This window comes from Prenolepis imparis, unplaced genomic scaffold (assembly GCF_030444845.1).
Source record: "Prenolepis imparis isolate NDT839.2.m4 unplaced genomic scaffold, iyPreImpa1.0 SCAF_5, whole genome shotgun sequence".
Taxonomy (NCBI): domain Eukaryota; kingdom Metazoa; phylum Arthropoda; class Insecta; order Hymenoptera; family Formicidae; genus Prenolepis; species Prenolepis imparis.
Window position 1 is genome coordinate 20,142,036 of NW_028141163.1, and position 16,929 is coordinate 20,158,964.

Here is a 16,929-nt window from a genome sequence, read left to right on the forward strand (position 1 = left end):
TCCGGCGTTAAGATGTGTGTATGACAGCCGAATGACAGCGCGATCCGCGGTGTCCGTATAGCTGTCTCACTCGCACTTCCTCCGTTCGACAGTCGAGTGAGTGAGATAGCTATTGGACACCACTAGCGGTTATCACGTCTTGCATTGCTTTCTCTCTCAATCGTGCGATGTATGAAAGAGATGCAAAATTGGAGTACCCCCTACTATTTTCTCCTTTGCTCCTTGATCTCCGCCGCGCTTGAAGCGACACGTACGTCGCGTTACGTATGTGTGCGTATAACTTTCGGCTGTCATACACGTATTCGCCCATCTAACGCCGGACACCATTCCTGCCGGTGCGTGTACACGTAACACGCAACGACAGGAATTATCCGGCGTTAGATATGTGTATTCGTGTATGACAACCGAAAGTCACACGCACACATACGTAACACGACTGAACGTGTCGTTTGAAGCGCGGCGAAGATCAAGGAGCGACGGACACTATTCCTGCCGGTCAGCGTACAACATGATTATAAACCGGCAATAAAAGACTTTAGAATATTATTCAAATATAAATAAATAGATTTTTTAATTAGTTTCAGATTGCCTTAAATATTTTAACATTTACTATAATAAAATATATGGTCTCAAATTATACATTTGCCTTATGTTATGACCGTACAGTATGCAATACATTTTTTTACGGATTTATTTTATCAACTGCATACTTTATACGCTATTTTTGAAGAAAGGGACAATATTGATCTAATGATTTTTTTTTAAACATGTTATGTTTTTGCTTATCTTCAATAATACAATTTATGGTATCAAATTATATGTATATTTGATACATGTTATGACTTCAAAATATGCAAATGTTACATGTAGAATACTTTTGAAACTTAAACAGAAAATTTTAGTTTTTGAATGTCAAAATTGATATTTTATATATGAGTATAAATATTTTAGTGTATATGTAAAGCATAATTTGAAGTCACATTATATGTTTTTTATTGACAATAAAAAATAAATATAAATATAGAAGAAAATATAAAGAGAATAACCGTGAGAACTAGCTTATTGACTCTTTTAATTCGGAACAGGCTGTTATATCCATGTACGGATCATTAATATCATCTACAATTATTTCTTTACTATTTATTATGTTCTTCATATTTCTGTACTATTGAAGATAAGCAAAAACGTTTTATATATGTTTAAAAAAAAACAAAATCAATATCTCTACTTTGAAAGCAGCGTATAAAGTATGCAAGTTGATGCCAAGTTGCAAAATAAATCCTATATGTTTTATATACTATATGTCATAAGACAAATGCATCATTTGAGACCACACATTTATGCAATTTATAACTTAGTCCTTTCTCTTACATTAAATGCTTTATTATTTGTAAATAATTTTCCTAAACTTGATTTTAATTATCTCTTGCAAGACAAGCAGGGAGTATTCTGCATCGTTCCCACGCGGAAGACAATCTATTTTCATTGTTATAGTATTAGTGGCGCCATCTGTTAGTGACCTCAAATTATGCGTTTAATATATATGCGTAATGTCCCCAAATCATACATTTAATATATGGATACTTTGAGACCTGACCCCAAAGTATACAAAAGTCTCCAAAATATGCATTCGCCCGAAATTTTGTCCCCAAAGCAAACGCTTGACATATATATACACATATATATATATATATACTAGCTTTTAAGCCCGCGCTACGCGCGGAAATACTTCAGTTATTATTTTTTTTTTTACAATAGAAGGAAAAAATGTGTTATGTACTTCCGATGTTGCGGGGAAATGTAGGATTCTCACCCATTAAAATCCCTCTCTGTACACAAAATCAAAATCTCGGCAAAATTTTGCTATACGAAAAAATTAAAAAAATTTTGGCACCGATTTAAAAAGAATCAATCCATCAATAAATAAATGTTCACCCACTAAAAACTCTCTCTCACGTCACAACCAAAAAGTGATATTAGAAATGTGTGTGTGTGTGTGTGTGTGTGTGCGCGCGCGCGCATATACAGCGTGTTCAAAAAAGACCAGAACCCCTGAATAACTCAGAATAATCGAATTCTAGGAAGAAATACCCCAGATAAAAGTTGTAGGGTTAAAAAAAGGGACTTGATAGTGACCTAGAACTTGACCTTGAGGTCAAGTTTAGAGGTCATTTGAAGGTCAACTCGATTTTTTAAAATGGAAACCCCCATTTTTGACCCCGGATTCGGAAAAAGCGGGAAATTTTAGGTTCAGAATGGTACTTAAGTCTTGAATTAAGATGACCTTTAGGGGTCATTTAGAGGTCAAATCGTATAGGACAGAAGAATCTATCAATAACTAACTTTAATCATGTTCTAGGGGAAAAACACTCCAGACAAAAGTTGTAGGGTTAAAAAACAGAGACTTGATGGTGATCTTGAACTTAACTTTGAGGTCAAGTTTAGAGATCATTTAAAAGTCAACTCGTATTTTTTAAATGGGAATCCCTATTTTTGACCCCAGATTCGGAAAGAGCGAGAAATTTTACGTTCAGAAAGGTGTTTAAGTCATGGGTCAAGATGACTTTTAAGAATCATTTAGGGGTCAAATTGTATAGGACAGAAGAATTTATTAATTAATAACTAACTTTAATCATGTTCTAGTGGGAAAACTCTTAAAACACCCCAGACAAAAATTGTTGCATTAAGGAAACAGAGCTCGGTCGTTACCTTAAACTTGGAGTTGGGGTAAAATGTAAGTCCTCTGAGTGGCGGAAAGGATTATCTCTGAGCAAGATTAAGTTTAAATTTCATCTCGAGATACTTCAAATTTTTTTTTTTTTTTTTTTTATTTATTTATTTAACTGGACTCATCCCTCTAATACAAAAAACAAAATTGAAAATTTTATGTATTAACATCAGTAAAAGACATAATTAAAATAATTATAATAAGAGACAACGCAATATAAGTATTAACAATCAGAAACAAAAAATACGTGATAAATTAGTGAAAACATTTCGATAGAGATCGTTTGAATGAGTAGAGCGAACAGTGAAAGAAATCGACACGATCTGAAAATTTATTCGCCAATATGCTAAGTTTGTTTAGCGGTTTAAATTTACCAAATGAGGTACGATGAAATTCTTCCCCGAAAATTGGACTGATTCTGAGAGGCCTAGCTGGGATACGCAAATTTACTCGTGCCAATAATTCCGAACAACAGATATGGCCGTTGATCAATTTATATAAAAACAATAAATCTAAAAAAACTCTTCTATCTTCCAATGTGCTTAAATTAAGCTTCTTTAAAATTACATCATACGTATGATCGGAGAAACGCATTGGCCTGTCCGTAAGAAAACTCATCCTGCGGAGAAATCGATGCTGCACTCTTTCAATCAGAATGCAACAACTCTTCCGATACGGATCCCAGACAATCGATGCATATTCCAGCTGAGACCTAACAAGCGTGCAATACAACAATCTTAAAGTAAAAACATTTTTAAAATACTTGAAAGAGCGCATTATAAAGCCAAGTTTTTTAAACGCCCAACTCGTGATATTTCGAATATGTTTACCAAACGATAAATCCGCGCTAAAAGTGACACCCAAATCTCGTATGTCATCAACAACTGATAGAGTAAACCCATCTATCATGTAGTCGTGCTTATACACTAATCTTTTATGATTAAAACGAACTACATGACATTTAGATAAATTAAAGTGTAATTTATTCCTATTGCTCCAATGGTCAAGGCGAAGCAAATCTTGCTGTAAAAGATCCGCATCCACAGAGTTATCCACCCGACGAAATTCTTTAAATCATCAGCATAGAGCAAAAATTTACTATGATAAAATATTTCTCCAATATCATTAATAAATAAATTAAATAGTAACGGGCCTAAATGAGAACCCTGTGGTACGCCTGACGACGCTTTTATAACTCTGGATAGACAATTATTGTACTTAACGGTCTGCAATCTATCAGTTAAATAACTAGTTATCCATTTTAATATGTTACCCCCAATGCCAAAGGCACGCAATTTGCAACGCAGTATAGCATGGTCAACACTATCAAAAACCTTTTTAAAATCGGTATAAATAGCATCTACCTGGGAGCCATCCTCAATTGTCGCGCTTATAAAATCCTGATACACCAATAAATTCGTAACCGCAGAACGACCAGCAATAAATCCATGCTGCTGCTCAATCACTACATTCTTCAACATTAAAGCAAGTTTATTAGTAATCAAATTCTCAAATATTTTTGGTATAATACTTTGCTTACTTATAGGTCTATAGTTGGAGACTGAAGACCCATCCCCGCTCTTAAAAATCGGAGTAACGATAGATAGTTTCCAGGATTCCGGAAAGATACCACTTGATAAGGACTTATTAAAAATTATCCACAGAACTCTAGACAAGATATAGTTGCATGACTTAAGAAGCACCGATGGGATGCCATCGGCGCCCGGACTGGAATTTATTTGAGTGGAATTAATAAAGTTGAAAATGTCCCCAATGGAAATATCCATGTCCCGTATATTCAAGTCATGCTCATACATCACGTCACAAACTTGACCATTAGAGACGGAATGGACAGATTCGAAATAATCTGCGAAACAATTGGCAATATCCAAGCTATCATCGATACAAGAATCGTTATGGTATATATACGTAGGTGATTTATTGGAGGTCGTCATAGAATTAATAAAATTCCAAAAAATTTTTGGATCTTTGGTGATCGCTGACTCTGAGTTAAGTACGTAACTCTGCAAGCATGTCGATGCAAGTGATTTGCACTGCGCTCTCAGTCTCGAGAAAATCAGATAATCGGAATATTGATTGCTACATTTATAACGGAAATGAGCAGATTTCTTAGCCTTAATAAGAGAGATCAATTCCCCCGAAAACCATGCAGGATGCAGAGACCTGCGAACCGGATATCTAGGCACATAGGCAGATGTCGCATACTCAATATGATTATACATCAATTCAACAGCCGCATTTACATCAAGATACCTGAATTCATCATCCCATAAAATACTGCCAAGATAATCATTAATTCGCACGCTTAAAATTCCATCTCCATTCAACTTTAGAAGGTAGAGAAATCTTCATCGGTAACTGAACAGATTTGTTCGGGAATTTGTTACGGAATTGTAATCTAAAATAATTGAATTTCAAAATAATCTTGTCAATATAATATTATTTTGCTCTCAGGTTAATTGTTTAATTTCAATATCATGAAGTCGATATTCTGGGGTGTTTTAGGGGTTTTCCCTCTAGAACATGATTAGAGTTAATTATTAATAGATTCTTCTGCTCTATACGATTTGACCTCTAAATGACCCCTAAAGGTCATCTTAATTCAAGACTTAAGTACCATTCTAAACGTAAAATTTCCCGCTCTTTCCGAATCCGGGATCAAAAATTGGGGTTTCCATTTTAAAAAATCGAGTTGATCTTCAAATGACCTCTAAACTTGATCTCAAGGTCAAGCTCTAGGTCACCATCAAGTTCCTTTTTTTTAACCCTACAACTTTTGTCTGGGGTATTTCTTTCTAGAATTCGATTATTCTGAGTTATTCAGGGGTTCCGGTCTTTTTTGAACACCCTGTATATACACATATATATACAAGGTAGGCCATTTTAATATCTCACAATCAATCAGATACTTAATTTAACAATTAAGTATAATTCTCAACACATTTTATTTATTCAAATACCTGAAGTTCCAATATGTCGAGGTCGTTGAAGATAGAGAAATATGCGTTGAGTAAGTATTACCACGAAAATTGCCCAACCAAACATCATATCCTTGATCCGCTAATAAGCTAAAATGCAAAAAAAAAAAATCAATTGCAAAATTTATTATATAACTTGCATCTTCTCATATAACATTCTTATACATAAATAAATTTTACAATATCTTCACGTACTAGTATTTTTAATAACAAACTGACTTATAATTCACTCATTACTTATTGTTAAATAAATTAAAAATTAAATGAACATTTCTCAGTATATCATAGTGTCCTCTTTTAAATGCCGCAGGTAAATATCTCGAAATATATGGAAGATACGGAAAAATGTTTTAGACAAAAGTTGCATGGTTTGAAGGGGGCCACATGATGAAAATATGGACTCAACCTTGAGTGATCTTTTCAAGGCCAGGTCAATGTGATCGATGTTTTCTTAAATGGAACCCTCCATTTTTTATTGCATATTCTTGTAGCTTGTAGCCCTTGTTGAGATATTTTCAAAACACTATCTACTTTGGTCTTTTGCGCAAGTCATTCCCAAGATATAAAGCTTCAAAATTGACATCCCAACTAGCAACGATGTTCACGGGACGTCCTTTTCGACGTCCATTTTATGTCCAACCGCGAACGTTTAAATTGATATGTTTCCAGAACGTTTAATTAACGTTTAATATGTCTATATTTTAATTGAATGTTTTCAGGACGTTTAATAAACGTTTAATGTGTGTATTTTAAACTGAATGTTTCCAGGACGTTTAATAAACGTTTAATATGTATAGGTTAAATTTTTATATTTTGTTAAAAAAGTTGGGAGTGCGATAATTCATCATATAATATATTTTAATTTATTAAATGTACGTATAAATGTTTTATTTATCAATTTAAGTAAAATTATTTGTATTAATAGGCCTAATATAATATAATATATATTTCTATATAATAAAATGCTGAGAAGAAAAAAATTTAGAGATCTTGGAGCAAGACAAATTAATAATAGATTAAATTATATCAGAAATAAAAATAAGTTGTTATCAGAAGTAAAAAATAAGATTTATGAACATAATTTAAATGAATCTTTAAATCAGTCTTGTTCAAGCCTTGAATCGGCGGTAGATGCTAACTGCTCCAACTTTTCAAATTTTAATCTATCATTGCACGAACATGATAATTTGCTTGATGATAATATAATTATTGGTAACGAACACGACCAAACTCCAATTATCGAGGTTTTAAACAACGAAAATGAAATCTTTACATTTAAAGAAATTTTAGCTGCGTGGTCATTAGAATACAATATTTCTCATCAAGCTTTAAATGTTTTATTGCATAATGTTAAACGATTGGGTTGTTGTTTTTCTAATTTACCAAGTGATGCTCGAACTTTGTTACGAACACCTACAAAACAGTGTGCATTGGAATCAATGGGTTCCGGAATATATTATCATAAAGGTCTCAAAGAATCAATTATTGAACAACTTGAACAAGTATCTGATTTAAATCAGGTATGCCCGCAAATAGGATTGTATCTAAACTTTGATGGTTTGCCAATTTCAAATAGTTCTTCACAACAATTGTGGCCAATTTTAGGATACATAGTGAATGCTGGATTTGACAATGTCTTCTTAATTGGAAATTATTTTGGCCCCACAAAACCTCCCCGCAATATTTTTTTGAATAAATGCTTAATAGAATACGATTATTTAAATAATACAGGTTTTTTATTCAGAGGAATTCGTTTTTACTTAACTATAGTAGGAATTATCGTTGATACAGTAGCGAGGATTTATTTTACTTTTACTCCTGCTCACAATTCTTTTCTAGGATGTAGCAAATGTTTTGTTGTTGGCCAAAGAATCAATAATAGAACAGTATTCCTTGATACAAATGCTCCACTCAAAAATGATCAAAATTTTACAGAAAATTTACCTAATAATCAAGAAGTCTCTGCTCTCGAAGGAGTTGGAATAGGAATAGTATCACAAATATCTCTAGATAATATGCACCTTGGATATTTAGGGGTAGGCAGAAAAATGATAGAAATCTATACTTCATCGTTAGTTCACGGGCGACAAAACACTGTAAGAGTAAAGGCTATGGATGAAGCATATTTGACATTTAGAAATTGTATTCCTGATGAATTTGTACGGAAACCTCGTCCACTTAGCGAATCTTCACGATGGAAAGCAACAGAGAGTCGACTCTTCTGTAATTATCTTGGTCCAGTTGTTCTCAATAACTTTTTATCCGAAGAACAACTCCAACATTTCAATTGCCTACATTTTGCTTTTCGAATATTAAACGATCCTGCAACATGCCAAGAAACTGAAAGTAATGAATATGCTCGCCAATTATTGATTTTTTTGTTGAAAAAATGAAAGATTTGTACGGACATGACAAACTGACATTTAATTTTCACAATTTAATACATTTACCTCAGGATGTTTTGACAGTTACAGTGCATTTCAGTTTGAGAATTTTTTACAAATTTTAAAAAAGCAACTTCGTAAACGCAATCAACCCCTATCACAGTTATATAAACGATCTGTAGAAAAACAATCAATTTATTTGCAAATATCGAGACAAAGCAAAATTGAAAATGGAAAAATTATACTTCATAAAATAAAAAAACTCTCTGATAATCTACCACAAGATTGCACCGAAGAATATGAAGCTGTGAAATTTTCCTCTTTTACATTGAAAAGTAAATTTCCTAATAATTGCTGTTATATTGGAAAAACTGTCATCATTGTTGAACATATTTGTATAAAAAACGATACTCCCATTATTATTGGCCGCAAATTTATAAATCCACAAAAATTTCCAAACTATCCTGTAGAATCTGAAAAATATGCAATTGCGATGGTTTCCAAATTAAGTGAACAGAGTATATGGCCAATACAATTTGTTGACAGAAAAGGCTTTTTAATACCACTGCTTTCACAAGAAATCGCAAATACCTGTTATTATGTCTTTCCTCTTTTGCATTCCGATTTTGATTAGAATAAATTGGTAACATTAAATATTTTATTCAGTTTTAATTTATAACTTATTTCCATACTATTTTAACAATTGTTTTAATATAGAATTTTCTGAAAAATATAATAATTATAATTATTAAAAATAGTTTTAAATTTTTAATATAAACTTTAAGAAAATTTTAATATACATATTAAATATAAATACCTCTCAAGCACTCAAACAAACACCCCTCATTTTAATCAAAGGTCTGTTTAGTTCATAATTTATCTTTTTTCTTCCACTAAATTCTAAACTATTAAGGTGCCTTTTCACGAGCCGCTGAAACCGATTGTTTGAGCGACAAAAATGATCACGTGACAACTTTTATCGCTGAACTAAACAGCGATAATTTTTGTACATGAAAAGGATAGCAGCGCGACAGAATTGAAAGTTGAGAGACAGATTTTGCGTCGTTTGTGTAATCAGTTAAAAACAAATTTTGCATTATTTGTGTAACCAGTTATATTAACTTGTATATTACGCGATGGCTTCTAGAAAACAAAAATATCACAATTGGCTACTAAATTGTAATAGTATGATTCGAGAAAGTGAAATCAAATATAACAATGATATTATTTTTGCCATTACTTTGCTGTTGACAAATCATGTTCATTTTCCTCGAATGAATTCATCTTTGCATCTTCCACGTATTCTTTAATAATTCTCGGTTCTGTCTGCAATAACGTCTGTATTAACGTGTAAATTATGTTATAAATATGTATTAATATTATAAATAAATATGTATTTATATATTATAAATATGTATTACTTATTATTTATGTGTCGTTAACCGTGGAGTAATCTGTGGTTATGTTTTCTTCAGTATACACGACACTATCAACAGTGCATCAGAGTTTGAGCAGTAAATGCTTTGTAGTTGAACTGATTCAAACTACAAAATTGTTGGCGCTGGATTATGAGCGACAAATCTGTCGCTTCAATCGCTTGTTTTAGCGGCACGTGAAATTGCGCCTTTAGCGTGCAGCCAGTTCAACTGAAAAGAACAGACCTCTAATCTTCATACACATGTCATTTAATCATAACCTACAAACTTTATTAGATCGCTTGACATAACAAGAAACAGAATTAATAATAATATAAAGCCCGGAGTCTACAATGAGTCGTTAGGCGTAAGTCGTTAGTAAATTGATGAAAGTTATTTTTCAAAAATAATCAATTGTGGTCAATTTACTTACGATTTATGACATGTAGACTATAAGCACAAAAGATTGGTATCAATATAACCTCTGGAGCTCTCAGTCAGAAACACGGCAATAATATAAGTTTTGGCTTATCCCGAAACTTTCTTTAAACAAAAATAAATCTTTAACATATAAACAAGTGGTTTCAATTGTGATTTCAAAATGTACACGAAGAAATGTGAAGAAAATGGTGATAACCCAGGTAAATGAAATAATTTCTTTGTCGCTGAATTTTATTTATAAATATGCTTTGATCACTGGATTTTATTTACAAATATGATTATATTTTTTAGATCTTATATTAATAAAACTCGCCAATTTATAATAAAAAATAACAATGTAACACAAACGTACAAACACATACCTATTGCTACAAGAAATAATAACACTGATGTTAGAACATATAAAAATAATAGTGATGATCTTATTGGCAAAATGAAGAATATTTCGAATATAAAAGGTAAATATATTGCTATAGATCAATTATTATTATTATTGATAAAGGAAAAATTTCATGTTTATATTAAATAATATTTTTAGATATTAGAAAGAAATGTGCAAATGAAACTATAACATCAAACGCATATAAAGAAATAAAGCAAGCATCAACCTTAGCACAGAGTAATAAAATTAAGATGAATACTAATTGTAAAACCAATGATTTAATACAAATAAAAAATTATACTACACAATCAATACCAGGTAAAGTGTTTTTAAAGAAATGCTGATAAAATAATTGTATAGCTTAAGTGAAAAAAGAGGAAAAATATGGGTTTTTTAAAATATTGAGAAAAAAGCTATAAATATTAATATTTATTTATATGTTTCTGTATAGAAATCAAATTCGCAAAATCACAAGAAATTATTCCTTTGAAGCATGTGGTACCTTTTGATAACTCTACGTATAATGTAGATTCAACAGAAAAAGGTAATATTATATATATGTTTTTATTTTACGTAATAAAGGTTTTTATATCTTTATTGCAAATGTTTTAATTGTTTATTACATATTTTTATTACAGAAAGTGAAGATGATTTTTGTCCATCTGTGTCTAACATTACTAATATAACTGACGATGGTAAGTTTAAGAAAGGATGATTTATTTTTTAATAAATTGAATAACATTAACTCTTATTTTCTAGTCCTAGATGAATTTGTTTATTATGATGATGTAAATGATAAAAATGAACAAACTCAAGAAGACACATTAAATTGCTATGAAGTTTTAGATGATAATAAATCATATAACACTGATAGAAATATGCAATATAATGATGAAGAAGATAAAACATATTTAATACACAAACTTCGGAAAGAAATTATACTTTCGGTAAATGATTGCATATTATTTAATCTATTATTGAAAATTCTTTGAAAATCATAAAATATTTTTTTTCTAGATGACATTGTCAAAACTCAACTTAAAATAATACAGAAGTTAGATTTTCTTATGGAAATTATTACAAATGAACCAAAAGGTGAAGTCGGTTCCTTCAACAAGGTCATAACCAAAAAAATTTAAACACCATTAAGTGTGAATATAAATTTGTACAAAAATCTGAGTTAGACAAATTTGATTGTCGTTTAAAAACCGATCAAGAGTTTCTTCACGCTTTCGTAAAATATTTATTACTTTTTCTTTACTTGTTTTATATAGTCAAATTTGCTTTAAATAAAATTGTATAATTGCAGACATTAATGCTGTTCCGCTTCTGTGGAAAATGTGTAAAAAGTAGTATCCGAAAGATGCTGGAATTTGTTGAGTTATGAACTCAGCGTACACTTTAGCTACTACGGTCAACAAAATAATATCAAAATAAAAGATTACAAGTTTATTACAGTGATATTAGGTATGTATAGAATCTATTATTAATTTTGTTATTTGTAATTGCAATGAAATAAATCGTTTTATTTCAAATAAAAATGTACAAAGACTCTCGCGAAGTATAGTCAAATAGGAGAAATCAAGTTTCTTTATTTGCCTCTTTCATTTACTCTTATTTACGACTCTTATTTACTATTTAATTTGCTTTATTCCGTTTATTTCATTACAGATATAGCAGCTATAGAAAAATTTCAGTGCAGTTTAGAGGAAGCAGAAAAAGTAATAAAAATTTTTTTCCGAAGAGCAGGGACAAAAATTAATAAAAAAAGGATTGCAGAAACTAAAGAAAACCGTCAAGATCCCGGTAATGTTAATGATGAAAGTAATGTAGATGAAGATAAATCTGATTAGTTAAAAAGCGTTACAAAAAATTACTTTTACTAATACCAATAAGTTTTATTGTTTCTAAACTATTTAATTTATATTTGATATGTTGCGACAGAGCGTTACATATATAGATTATTAATAAGTTTATTTTTTGTTCTAAAGATTTTATTTTATTTGCGTTTTTATATTACATATAATCTAAAAAAAATGTTTTATTTTATATTCTATTCAAAGTTATATTTAAAGATTCTTTAATGTGTTTAAAGCTTACAATATAATTATAGTTAAAAAGTATAAGTATTCTCAAAAAGTTCCTATTATAATAGACAATAATATATATAAATATATTTTTAATAAATGATATATAAATATATTTTTATTATATAATTTCGTAATTTTTTGTATTACATTATTAATAAATATATCAATTATTTGCATAAATATGTATATATTGATATTACGTAAAATATGCTATATGTTTATTAAAAATTAATTACACATATTATAAAACATTTATAAATATTTTTCATATAAAACTTTAAAATATTTATAAATTCGTGCTTAATTTACAAATTAAACATGAATCATAAATGTTTCAAGTTTTTTATATGAAAAATATTAATAAATGTTTTATAATATAATTAATTTTTAATAAATATATACTTTAATTTTAATATATATACACATAACCTAAAAAACAAACGTCTAATCAATGGCCACAAAACGTTTCAAAAATGTACTGACATGACATCCGTTGGACGTTTCAAATAACGTTTATAAAAGCGTGAATTATGACGTTCTAATAAACGCCAATAGCACGTCTTTTCATCTTAAATGAAACGTTTCATTGGACGTCCAAGATCCAATGAGTAACGTTGCATAAACGTCTATCGGACTTCTTTTTGCTAATTGGGATACCATCGGCATTCGCATTACCCGATGTACACCGCGGAAAGGTTGAAGTATTCTAATCAGTGATGCCATTTTCAGTGATCCTACTGTCTCTTGTCTGTTATTAGTAAACACTTCGAATTTTATTTCGAGCTACTACTACGAATTTTTTATCAACCTATGTTGATGCCCTATGGCGCTAAATATTACTATTTGCCTATTGCACTTTTTCTCACTGATACATCTTATTCTTGTATTTTGTTCATTCCCATAATAATGTGAAAGTAGGTAGTGTTTTGAAAATGTCTCGATAAGGGCTATAAGAATATGCAGTAGAAAAATGGAGAGTTCCATTTAAGAAAACATCGATCACATTGACCTGGTCTTGAAAAGATCAAGTCCATATTTTTATCATGTGGTCTCCTTCAAACCATGCAACTTTTGTCTGAAACATTTTTCCGTATCTTCCATATTTTTCGAGATATTTGGTTGCGGCATTTAAAATGGGACATCCTGTATACATATATCAATAAATTATATGCATATAAAAATACATATTTGTAGGAAGACTCTTTATTTAAAGCTTGTAGATGCATGTATACAAATGTAGTTCTCTCGGAAGAATGACCGAATAGTGACTGACCCGCTTTCGGGCACTCGCTTCTTATACGCTCGCTTCTTCAAGGGATATTGAGTTACATGATAAGTCGCCGGCTCGATATCACGGAGCAATAAAGGGATCGGAAAGGGATTGGACGCTTTTATTCCTACAACTCGTCTATCTTGACATATCGACTGTCTCAGTCAATCATACGGTGTACATTAGTTATAAGACTTGATAAAATAATTTGTTTTAGTCGCATATCCAAAGTTTCATGCAATCGGCGGATATTACACCATCGTAAGGTAAATGGGTAACCTGAAACCCAGGGATATCGCGTAGAACGTAGCGGTCAGATCCCAAACTCTTATGGATAACATATACGGTTCTTTATATTTTGAAATAAGTTTCTTATTTACTCCTGCCGTACTATCCATATTCGCGATCATGACATAGTCGCCTTTGGTGGCTTTTTTATGAGTACGATCAAATGACTTCTCATTCGCAGCTTGATTTACTAAAATTTTTTGTGCTACCTCTTCTCGTAATGCTGGTAGATCTTGATCGGTTACGGTATAATCGCATAAAGTTAGGTATAAAGAATCATTGATTTCGCCTAATTGTTCTAAACCAAACAATAATTGGCTGGGAGTATTTCCGGTCGACTTGCGTACGGTATTATTAATGGAAAATTTTGCCAAATGAATCATTTGATCCCATTTTCCTGGATTGTCACTCAATTTGGCTAGCATTGGTGTTAGAAATCTATTCATTCTATCTATTCTTTATTTCTTGTCCGTTGGCTCGAGGTGTAGCAACGGCTATCAGGACGTGTTCTATAGATTGTTCTTTCAAAAAATTTTTAAATTTAACTGACGTGAAAGCAGTGCCGCGATTGCTTACAATGCGTTGCGATTTACTGTAAGCCTGGAAATAGTCCTTTAGATGCTTTATCGATTCGCTAGTCGTAGTCAACTTACAAAGATAGAGACATATGAACTTTGTAAACGCATCTACAATCAAAAATATATATTTATAGCCTTTACTAGTTTTTTCGAGAGGCCCATAATGATTGATATGATAAATTTGAAATGGCAGATTGCCTTTTGAGATGCTATGTAAATATCCCTCTGACTTTCCGCTAGGCGGGAAAAATTGGATACATTTTAAGCAATTTTCTAAACACTTTTTTACTTTTCTCCGCATATTAGGAAACCAATACACCTTATTAATGTTAGCGATTATTTTGCTAATCCCGACGTGACCAAAGTCATTATGACACGTACGTATAACGTTATGTTCCATCGTCTGTGGTACGTAAAACAATAGCTTTCTTTTATTTATTTCGATATACAAGGTTGTCTCGAAGTTCATACATTTTATCTTTGTATTTTTCTAGTTTATCTTTAATTTTGCAAGACTTTAATTTTGAAAAGACGCGTTAGAAAATATAACCTCTAAAATCAAGATGCTATTGCAGCGGCTAAAAACGTCTACGTGCGTTGTTATACGTTTGCTAGACTGGTTTGCTAGACTATTTTATAATCGTATTGTTGCAAAAACATCGCCCAGCGCGCTATTCGCGGATTTATCGTTTGCTTACTTCTTACTTAATGTAAGACGGAAATTATTGCAATCGGTGACTATCTTGAATCGAATACCTGATAAATAAACATGGAAACATTTTATCGCATATATAGCGGCTAAACACTCCGGCTCAAAGCTGTGATATTTAGATTCGGCGGGCGACATCCTATGACTAAAATATGATACTGATTTATATTTTGCGTCGCCTCGTCTTTCTAACAAAATAGTGCCGAATTCGCTCGTGCTCGCGTCGCAATGTAACTCGGTTATCGCCTTAGGGCAATAAATCGCTAAGATAGGTGTGTTGATTGGCTAAATAAATTTTAGCGCGTTGAACGCATTGTTCTCTTCGACTCCGAATTTAAAGTTAACGTCTTTTTTTAACAGATCGTATAATAGTTTCGCGACGATAGAAAATTTCGGTATAAATTTTCGAAAATAGCTCGCTAGTCCTATAAATCGCTGTACATCTTTTGTGTTATGAGATACAAGATAATTAACAATGGAATCGATATTTGCAGGGCTCGGTTGGATACCATTTTCATCGACCAAATAACCAAGTTACGTTATCTGATTATACAGAAAATAACATTTATCTAACCGAAATCTGAGATTATGATCATGAACCTTTTCAAGCATTTTGCGTAGAATAATAAGATGCTCGTCTATTTCTTCTATGGCAATCATTATATCGTCTATATAAATCAATATCTTGTTTTGTGTGATCATCGATCGAAATACATTATAAATGTATTTGAAACACTCGCGGAGCATTTATGACCCGAAAGGCATTTTTAAAACTCGTACTGTCCCATGGGCGTTATGAAAGTATATTTAATTGAGGTCTCTGCTATTTTAATATGGTAGACCCGTTTTCTAAGTCGAGACAACTATAAACCTGTTTCCTTTTAACTGATTTATATGATCTTCAATTATAGGCGTTGGAAAGTTATCTCTAATCGTGATTTTATTTAACTTTTTGTAATCGACACATTGTCTCAGATCGCTGGTTTTTTTACGTACTTATACGATCGGACTTGCGTATAGGGAGTTACTTTCTCGAATGATTTTTTCTTTAATGAAATCATCTAAAATAGCTTTTAATTTTTCTTTGTCCGAGTACGACAGTCGTCGGGCGTGAAAGCTGATAAGTTGCTCATGCTTTAAGCTGATTATCATTTCCGGTTCGTCTGATGATACCATCGGCTTTCTTTGTGACGAATAAACATCGTTGTATATATTTCGGCTTCAGTCGTGCTATGCGAAACATTTGGATTGAAATTCAAATCCGGTTTATCGAGCGATTGCCTATCGTAATCTATATGCATTATCTATCTATCTATCTATATAATATATAAAATCGCTATTTTGTCTGTCGTTGAATTGATCGGGTACTTCCTGACATGCTAGAAACACCAAATTTCGCATGGTGATAGGGGTCCACCACCCCCAGGTAATGGGAAAATTCTTGAAATCTTTAATTTCGGTTTAAAGGCGCAGCCAGGGGCCTCTTATTGCGCCATAGAATTAACATGGGAAAAAACTTCAATCTGGCCTAGGAAGCTAAAATTTCGTACATTGATAGCGGTAACCATAAGACTAAAGGGAAAAATCTCACAACACAAAATTTTAATCCAGGAGCGCAGCCAGAGGCCCCTTAATGCGCCATAGG

The 16,929-nt window shown here is 31.7% G+C and overlaps 2 pseudogenes; both read right to left on the minus strand.

The window, feature by feature from the left end:
- Positions 1–16,929, minus strand: part of LOC145936526 (lipase 3-like) — a 66,376-nt pseudogene that overhangs the window by 22,821 nt on the left and 26,626 nt on the right.
- On the minus strand, positions 13,923–14,443 carry LOC145935853 (uncharacterized; annotated as a pseudogene).